At 35.4% G+C, this 9951-nt stretch overlaps 1 protein-coding gene and 1 pseudogene across 13 annotated transcripts in view; one reads left to right on the top strand and one right to left on the bottom strand.

The window, feature by feature from the left end:
- Nucleotides 1-2108: 2108 nt before the first annotated feature.
- Nucleotides 2109-2748, bottom strand: LOC102758081 (annotated as a pseudogene).
- A 2466-nt stretch (nt 2749-5214) lies between these two features.
- The window catches only part of RIMS2 (regulating synaptic membrane exocytosis 2), a 296933-nt gene continuing 292196 nt past the window's right edge, over nt 5215-9951 (top strand). For all 13 annotated transcript variants that reach the window (XM_015561714.1, XM_006760263.2, XM_015561716.1 and 10 more), the window contains exon 1: nt 5215-5275. The gene's annotated coding sequence lies outside the window, so the exon portion shown is untranslated. The remainder of the gene's footprint in view (nt 5276-9951) is intronic.

Here is a 9951-nt window from a genome sequence, read left to right as displayed (position 1 = left end):
CAATATGTAATTATATATGTGTTTTCTGATGGTCTTAGGCGACCCCTGTGAAAGGGTTGTTCGATCCCCAAATGGGTCGTGACCCCCAGGTTGAGAACCGCTGTTTTAGACTTTTCATTGCATTTGGAGTTTGGTTCTGACAGTGTTGTTCTGGAGTAGGAACAAACATAAAAACAATGAAATGGAATACAGGGTCTGTAAGTAGATCAGGCACATGTGGAAATTTAGTATGTGACAGATTACCATCATAAATCAGAAGAAGAAAGGATAGAGTACTTAATGATCCTGGGAAAATGGAGATTGAAATTCTTACATCATATCACATACAAAAATAAACATCAGATCAATTAAAAGCCTAAATGTGAGAGGCAAGATTTTAAAGCAAGTAGGAGAAAATGTAGAATTGTTTTTTGACCAACTTAAAGGTATGTAAGGATTCTTTTTAGAGCCAGCTACTGAAATCACAAACCATGAAGGGAGAAATTGATGTATTTGACTACGTAAAAATTAAAGATTTAATTTTGTTAATTTTTGTTTAACAAAGGACACAATGTTCAAAATTAACAGCCGATTGTCAAACCAGGATATTTGTGCCAGGTAGCATGGCTCAATGGTTGAGTGTCGACCTATGAACCAGGAGGTCATGGTTCGTTTCCCAGTCAGGGCAAGGGGCATGCAGGAGGCAGCAGATCAATGATTCTCTCTCATCGATGTTTCTCTCTCTCTTTCTCTCCCTCTGCCTTCCTTCTCTGAAATCAATAAAAAATAAAATTATTGCCCATGGGCCAAATCTGGCCTGTGTTTTTTTTGTTTTTGTGTTTTTTTTTTAATAACTGGTGAGTTAAAAATGGTTTTTACATTTTAAAGTGGTTGAAAAAAATTTATTGATAATATTCTGTGACTATAAAGTGAGATGAAGTTCAAATTTGTATTTATAAATAATGTTTCATTGCGACACAACCATGTTCATTCATTTACATTTTACAAATGGTTGCTTTCTGGATCATACTTTTTACATCCCATTAAAGAAGTATTTATTTATCCAAGGGCACAATTTTCCTCAATATTGTCTTCTAGAAATTTTATAGTTTCAGTCATTACATTAATTTCTGTAGTCCATTGATTATAGTTCTGTAATATATTGAGTTAGTTTTAATATAAGATGTGAGGTAGGAATTGAAGTTCACTTTTTCACACAGGAATTTCTAATTACTTTTTTACACATGAATTTCCCATTGCTAAAAAGACTTTCTTTTTTCTCTCTAAATAATTACCTTGGAACTTTTAAAAAAAATCAATGACCATTTAAATATTGGATTATTTTTGGACTCTATTATTTTTCATTGGGATATGTGTTTCTCCTTTGCCAATGCCATATTGATTTGATTACTTGTGTAGCTTTTGCAGTAAGTCTTGAAATCAGTTATTGTTTTAGCCTTCTTTTTCAAAATATTTTGCCTATTCTAGGAATTATACTTTTCCATATAAATTTTCGAATTAGCTTGTCAATTTCTTCGAAAAATTATGCTGAGATTTTGTGATGTCATTGAATCAACAGATTGATTTGTAGAGAATCAATATCTTTTTTTCTTTTTTTGTTTTGTTTTGTTAATTCTCACCCAAGGTAGATATATATAACTGCATATGTTTTGCAAAATTCACTGAAGTGGTTGAAAAAAATTTATTGATAATATTCTGTGACTATAAAGTGAGATGACATTCAAATTTGTATTTATAAATAATGTTTCATTGCGACACAACCATGTTCATTCATTTACATTTTACAAATGGTTGTATTATCTGAAAGGGGTGAATCTTACCATGCATAAATTATACCTAAGAGAAAAACTGACTCTAAAGAAATTAGTTTCACAGTGCTAACCTTAAGTCAGTAGGTAAATTAAAAGTAGAGCTCTGTGAATGAGCCCTTATTATCTACTTAATCACAAAGCATACTTTCTTTTTCACATAAACCAATAAATTCAAATAGCCATGTCATTGATCTTTAGAGAGTTGAAGGGAAGGGGAGAGAGAGAAACATTGATGCGAGAAAGACACATCAATTGATTGTCTCCCATAGGCACCCCGACCCATATTGAGCCTGCAACCTAGGTAACAACACCCAAAGTTGTATAAAGTGGGGATGATGGATTCTTGTTTACACCAAGTATTGGCAGGCAAAAGGTGGCTTTCAGTTCAGGGTGCGTTACATAGGCCTTCTTGAAACGTAAGCCCATTGGCCTAATGAATCTTCCATATTTAGGTGGTTTTTGAGTAAAGCCATCTCCAACAAAGCACTTTAGTAACCATCCTCCTCCACGCCTTTTTCTTTCTCTTTCTTGTTCAAATAACTTTTAATACCTCTGTTTCTCCCTGAGCATGAACTTTGGGCAGAGGGACTTCCCCTTTTCCAGCTTCCTCTCTTTGTTTTTGTTTAATCATATTGGAAAGTACTTTAGCTTGGGACTGTCCCTCTCTGTCCAGTAGATAGGCAGGTACTGCTCCTTGTGGAGCCTTTTCATCATGCGTTGGTTTGGTGTTTCTCTTTTTATGCATCTTGGTAGTCTTTTTCGTTTGTATTTTCTCAGCATGGCGCTGTTTATAGTAGAGCTTAGCCTTCAGACCAGTCATCTTTTTTGCCTTTGAACATTCATGAGTCTCTCGACCTTCCTTCTTTCTCTTCTCATGGTAATCCCAACAATATCCATAGCATTTACGGTGTAACTCAGTATTCTTATTTAGTGACATGTTTTAAATTTCAGCATTTCCATTTGACTCTTACAGTTTCTGCTTTAATACTCCATCTGTTTATGCATTATGTTTTTCTTTATGTCTTTCACCTTAACAATTTAAAAATTTGATGAGAGAGAGAGAGAGAGAGAGAGAGAGAGAGATGGATTTGTTGTTCTACTTATTTATGCATTCATTGGTTGATGCTTGTATGTACCCCGACCAGAGATTGAACCTGCAACCTTGGCATATCAAGAGGATGCTCTAATCAACTGAGCTACCCAGCCAGGGCCTACCTTAACAATTTTAATTATATAAATGTCTGTCTCTGATAATTTCATCATCCTTGTCATCTCTGAATCTAATTATATTGGTTATTTTATCACTTGACAATGGGTTTTTTAATCCTTGTTATTTCCCCCAGAGTCTCATGGGTTTGAATTGTGTTTATGCTTTAAAGTGGGCATGCCTTTTATGTCAGACCATTAATGTTGGGGATTAAATCACCAAGCAAGTCAGGAGTTCACATAGGTTTGGATGTTGTTGTTTTAATCATTACCTTTAGTGCACCAGTCTTCAAATTCTGTTAATAGTGGATTACTGTTGCGTTGTGCTTAATTAGGATGGATGCAGGAGCACCAAGAAACCACTAGTCATCTCTTCTACACTCACATATGTGCACCCCTAAAGGATTCTTTGTTAATATGTTCTGCTCCCAATATTACTCATCAGTAACCAGCGGAAGCCTGTGACAAAGTGCTTGTGAGTGTGAACTCACCCCTAACCATTCCAAATTGTCATGTTCGCCCACACTTGGCCGTTAATAATTTGTTCAAGTTTTAACTGATTTCCTCTTGCCTGCCTACATGGTGGCTACCTCTTACTCCAGTGCCAAAGGTGAAACAGTGTGCCCTTGTTACTCTTTGGAGGGGCTTGTCACTCTTTGGAATTAAACTTTTATGTTTGCCTTCTCAACTCTCTGATGGGCTCAAGAAAAGTTGTGATTTTGTAGTTTAGCCTTTGGTCAATTTTCAGAATGGGAGTAACATTATTTATAATTTTGTAAAACCTAAGCGGAACTAATTATAGTTTTAAAACATTTTCAATTTTCCTTATAAAAACAATGGAAGTGAAAGTTATATCACTATTTATTTGTTATTTTTATTTTTAAAATGTATATTTTTGTTGATTTCAGATAGGAAGGGAGAGGGAGAGAGAGATAGAAACATCAATGATGAGAGAGGGGAGGGGGGGGGAGGGAGAGATAGAAACATCAGTGATGAGAGAGAATCACTATCAGCTGCCTCCTCCCCTCCCCACACTAGGGATGGAGCCTGCGCGCACGTCATATGCCCTGACTGGAAATTGAACTGTGACTGCCTGGTTCATAGGTCGATGCTCAAGCACTGAGCCACACCAGGAGAGCTATCACTACTTATTTTTAACTGGAGTAAATAATACCTTTCCTAGATATATTTTTTCTTATTCTTTCATTTTATTTTTAAAACTTGGCCCCGCCTTATTTTATAGGATCCTAATATTTCACAGTGTTTTTATAGCCAACTAATGTCCAGACGGTTGAACAGATTTAAACAATTAGTGAGAGCACTCATCCAGTGTATTCGCCTATGTCTGGATTCTTAAGATCACTCCAATTCAGACCTTGTCTGAATGATTTGAATTGCATAGGTTTTGGTTTCACTGGGTAAGTCAAATAAACTGCCTTTATTTTGAAATTAAACTTTGCAAAATAATGTAAATATTTTAGAGTGTATGGTTGAAAATATATTGCAAATAGTAGGTAGAAATTTTACAATTATAATAGAAGAAATGTCTCCATAGACATATATTGCATTAATTGGGCCCTACATTAATATGTATATCAGAAGGCAGAATTAGTTGCAACACTTACGATATGTGCCATATAAGATGTTATTCCATCATCAGAAAATTAAGTTTTTGTTCTTTTATTCTCACTCTATGGATTTTTTTAAGATTATTTTTTTATTTTTATTGATTTCAGAGAGGAAGGGAGAGGGAGAGAGAGAGAGAGAGAGAGAGAGATAGAAACATCAGTGAGGAGAGAGAATCATTGATTGGCTGCCTCCTGCATGCCCCCTACTGGGGATCAAGCCCACAACCTGGGCGTGTGCTCTTGAGCGGAATCGAACCTGGGACCTTTCAGTCCGCAGGCCGATGCTCTATCCACTGAGCAAAACCAGGTAGAGCTCTATGGGTTTTTTTTGATATGAAATTCTGTCCACAGATTGTAATGATAGTGTTTGTTTTGAGACCATCAGGAAACTAATTTTTCCTCACTCGTTTTCTTTGCAGAAAACTTCATCAGCAGTTCGAAATGTACAAGGAGCAGGTGAAGAAGATGGGAGAGGAAACACAGCAGCAGCAAGAACAGAAGGGCGACGCTCCCACCTGTGGCATCTGCCACAAAACAAAGTTTGCGGATGGATGTGGCCATAACTGTTCTTATTGCCAAACCAAGTTCTGTGCTCGTTGCGGAGGTCGAGTGTCTTTACGCTCAAACAAGGTACAGAAATGAAAATCATACGTAATAATCCTCTTACCGTTAAGCTTATTGCGAGCAAGCGCAGAAGACAACTGAAATTAATATTCAGATTAGCCAGTGCCTTCATTTTCGTTAAAAAAACTTACTTTTGTAGAGTAAAAAAATATATTTGCTTCATTTTTTTTTTTATCTCCTTTAGCTTATGATTTGGTTTAGAATCGTAGAATCCTAGACTCTCTAAGATGATGAATAGAATTTAGAGATCTAGTTCCTTTATTTTGCAGGTCCAGAAAACTCAGATCCAGGGAGACTAAAGTTCCTTTTTAAAGTCACAGAACTGACTCTAGCTTTTCCATGGCCACACAAGTTTGTCAAGTTTGCACATATGCTCTTCCTTCTGAGAGGAAAAGGCTGCTTTTCGCTTTGAGTTTCTGTGTTTCATAATGGGAAAGCTTTTCAAGCTACGTTACCTTTTCATTTCTGTCTTAACATTAATGAAATAAACATTAGACTATGGAATTTCAAGAAGAAATGTTAAGGACGTTTTTCACACTTATACTAGATTTTTGGAGTTTATCCATCCACTTTAGAAAAATGTTAATGCTACCCAAAGAATGTTTGTTGAAATCAGCAAAAGCAGTTTTTTAAAAAAATACTTGTCTCAGTAAGTTCTTTAGCATTTGCTTTTATCTCCTCACTAGTATCTTATCAATCAGTTCTTTATTTAGATGGCTTTAAAATAGGAAGCTGATATCTTTAATTACATAGATATAATAGTGGTAATTTTGGTCCCCTGTGTGATTTCATTTATCCATTTTCCCATTGCTCCCCCTTTCTCATTGTTTTGTTTTGTTTTCTCATTGTTTTATTTCCATTAATTTTCCACTGATCTGAAAAATTATACTGATTATATTTGTTTTACCGATTATATTTCTTTTTCTTGACTAGTTGTATGGGCTAGAAATGCCTGTACAATTCTGAATAGAAGTGGTGAGAGCAGACATATCCTGCCATTTTTTTAAAAAAAAAATGTGTATCTTTTAAAAAAAAACTTTATTGTTGAAAGTATTACAGATGTCTCTTTTCTCCCCCCTGTTGACCTCCTCCACCTGCTCCAGATTCACAGACATTGAAACATGCAACAGACGGGTCCTGTCTTGTTCTTGATCTTAGGGAAAAACATTGTCTTTCACTGTTAAGAATTATGTTAGCACCCTAGCTGGTTTGGCTCAGTGGATAGAGCATTGGCCTGCTGACTGAAGGATCCCAGGTTTGATTCCGGTCAAGGGCACATGCCTGGGTTTTGGGCTCGATCCCCAGTAGGGGGTGTGCAGGAGGCAGCCAATCAATGATTCTCTCTCATCATTGATGTTTCTATCTCTCTCTCCCTCTTCCTTCCTCTCTCAAGTTTTATATTGCTATGCCTTCAAGCTTTCTAATCTTTTCTCCAGCAATGCCAAATTTTATGTTACCATGTAGTGTATTTTTCATCTTAGACATTTTAGTTTTTATATCTAGAATTTCAGTGGGGGCTTTTTTATATCTTTCATTATCAACTTAATGTTTTGGAATATAGAATATACTCTCATAATTCTGTTGATGTTCTCCTTTGCTAATTCTAGCATCTCTGTCAGTTTTGCATTGGTTTTGATGATTTTCATTACATTACGCATTTTCCTGACTCTCTGCATGCTTGATATCTTATGTTGGATGCCAGGCATGGTAAATTTTACTTTGTTGGGTGCTGGATGTTTTTGTGTTACGATAACTCTTCTTTAACTTTGGGATGCAGTTATGTGGAAACATTTGACACTTTTGTGTATTTCTTTTATGATTTGTTAGATGGATATGGAGCAGTGCTCAATGTAGCACTAATTATTCTCTTCTACTAAGGTAAGGCTTTCATGAGAACTTTAACAAATGCCCCATGAATTATGAGTTTTTCCAGTCTCGCTGGTGGGATCATCCACTGTTCTCTTTAACCCTTTTAAATGATTCCACCCCATTCCCACTGCTAGGTGTTTTCTCACATGCATGCTCACCGATCATTACTCAGCTGACTTCTTTAAGGGACCCTCTGTAGATATCTCATGTGAGTTCTCTCTCAGGGTAGCTTTCTTTTCTCTGGTAACTTGCCCTGTGGCATCTTGCTGTGTTGAAGGCCAGTTGAAGGCTCAGACTCTCAGTTTTAATCCATTCAAGTCAGGATGTCTGCTAAGCTGCACTTCAGTTCCTCTGTCCTGTTCTACCTGAAAAGTCTTTCAAAGTAGTAAGGTGGGACAGTTGTAGAGTTTATCTTGCTTACTTCCCATCTATCACTGTCTTTTGTTGGCTTATATCCAATTAGACCATTCTTTCATGTATTTGGTCTGTGTTGTTTTTTTTTTGTTTGTTTTGCTGTTGTTTGTTGTAAGCAGGTGGAGAAATCTGGTCCTTGTTATGCCATTTAGGTCAGAAGCAGAAATCTCTCATGACATCTGATTACAGTTTGCTTGAAAATATATTTCTTGATTTCTAACACAGGTCCCTTTATGCTGAGCACCGTTTTTGTCAATAAAAAGTACAGTGAAAAATTGGAATACTCCTTGAAGATCTGTTGCAATTTAATCTACTATAAAATTCTGTATGTTGTGGATTAGTCTGAAGGAGATGGTTAATAGAAGAAGGAATGTGCCCCACTTTTCTCATATTTTTTCTGTGATCTGAGGAATGTGTCAAGGGAGTAAAACATAAAAAAATAGTCTATAGAGTTTAGCTCAAGAAAGATAACCTGGACTTTTAAGTTAGTTTTTCTTCATTTTCATTGAGGTAAGAAACCTGTCATAAGAGAGTCATCATTTACTTGGGATAGTGTCCCTTTGAGTGATAGTTATAAAGGTTGTCTATATTCTAAGTGAAAAGAGTATTGAGTTCCATTTCTCTCTTCAAATTGGATCGTCATCCAGCTGCCTGATGCCATAGAAGAAGGCTTCTGCTTTCAGAAGGGGCTGAATGCATCTCTTTGCTTTATCATAGCCCTAAAGGATTAAGCCCAGTTAAATTCGGTCACACTATTTTAATGAAGTAGAATAATGGGAATGCCAATATTTTATGGCTTACAATGTAATTATAAAGCTATTTAAAAATTAGGTTAGTAACCTTTCAAGAATTAAGATAAAATAATCTGTTGTTTTAATTTTGAGACTCTTAGATGTGGAGCCATCCTTAAAAAATGAATTAATTCTTTTTAGTGTATTTAGGATACAAAGAAATAAAGTATGAGGCATATAGAAATTCCAATACAAGATTTATGTCATGTTGCTTCCATTTATTTCCTTGTAAGAAATAGAAGGAAACCCCCTTAAAAAGAGCTATATATTTAGTCAGATTTAAAAATGATCACTTCATAAAGGAGAAATTACCTTGTAATTATAAAATGATGACTCTAGTAGGAAATTCATTATAATAATTTACAATGAGGATTATTTTAAGCTTCAGTGTGTGACAAATTAAGTTTTTGTTTCCTTTACTTTTTGGTGCAAAAACATGTTACCATCTACTTAATGGTTAATCTAATTTTGAAATATAAAGAACATACACTTTTCAGAATTGTATTGTTTAATTTATAAATGTAACACGAGATTTTCTATCATGAATTATCAGACTTGAAGCAGAATGAATCATAACTTCATAATGATTATAAAAGTGCTGCTTAAGTGAGTCCTTTAAAATTATTGGTATATGTGTTTTCAGTACACCAGGCGGGAAGAATGGAATGATAATAATGACATGCTCCTTTGTAAATGAGTCATTCAGTATCATTTATATGAGTGGTTTTAATGACTAATATTTAAATTGTGCATTGAGAGATAAAATGATGATTAGAGTAGTTTTTTTTAAATATTGTAGGCAGTTCCTTTCCTTTTTTAAAATTTCAAGTCACTGTGTTTACCCCAAATCTGTAGCTAGTGCAACATGCAGTCATTCCCCCTGCACCAAAGGCAAGCATATCGTATGAATTTTCTTTTAGAAATTCTTTTCTCAGAGAATTACTACATCCTGGTATATTGGGAAAAAATGGGGCAGTCTTCAGAAGAGGGTGGCGTTCATTGAGGAAATTAGGAGAAGCAGGTTTAGTTCCTGCTATTGTGTGACTTTTGTTTGATGTGTCACGTCATGTCTTAATGGCTTCTTGTTAAACTCTGTAAAATGAAGGCATTAATCTAACTAATTTATATGTGTTCTTTTTTGAGTTTAACATTTTATGATTTTAAAATTAATACTTGTTTACTCATGAATTCTTGAAGTCCCTGAAAAGTACATTTATATAGCCAAATAGTGTACCACTTAAACAATTTTTTTAATTAAATCTTTATTGTTCAGATAATAACATTTGTTCCTCTTTTTCCCCCTCATAACTCTCCTCCTCCCAGTTCCCGCCCCACCCTCCGCCCTCACTCCCCACCCACTGTCCTCATCCATAGATGTACGATTTTTGTCCAGTCTCTTCCCGTACCCCCACACTCCTTCCCCCCCAAGAATTGTCAGTCCACTCCTTTTCTATGCCCTTAATTCTATTATATATTCACCAGTTTATTCTGTTCATCAGATTATTTATTCACTAGATTTTTAGATTCACTTGTTGATAGATGTGTATTTGTTGTTCTTAATTTGTTTCTTTACCTTTTTCTTCTTCTTCCTCTTCTTAAAAGATCCCT

Source organism: Myotis davidii, unplaced genomic scaffold (genome assembly GCF_000327345.1).
Source record: "Myotis davidii unplaced genomic scaffold, ASM32734v1 scaffold497, whole genome shotgun sequence".
NCBI lineage: Eukaryota > Metazoa > Chordata > Mammalia > Chiroptera > Vespertilionidae > Myotis > Myotis davidii.
This window is presented reverse-complemented; position numbering and strand designations above follow the sequence as displayed.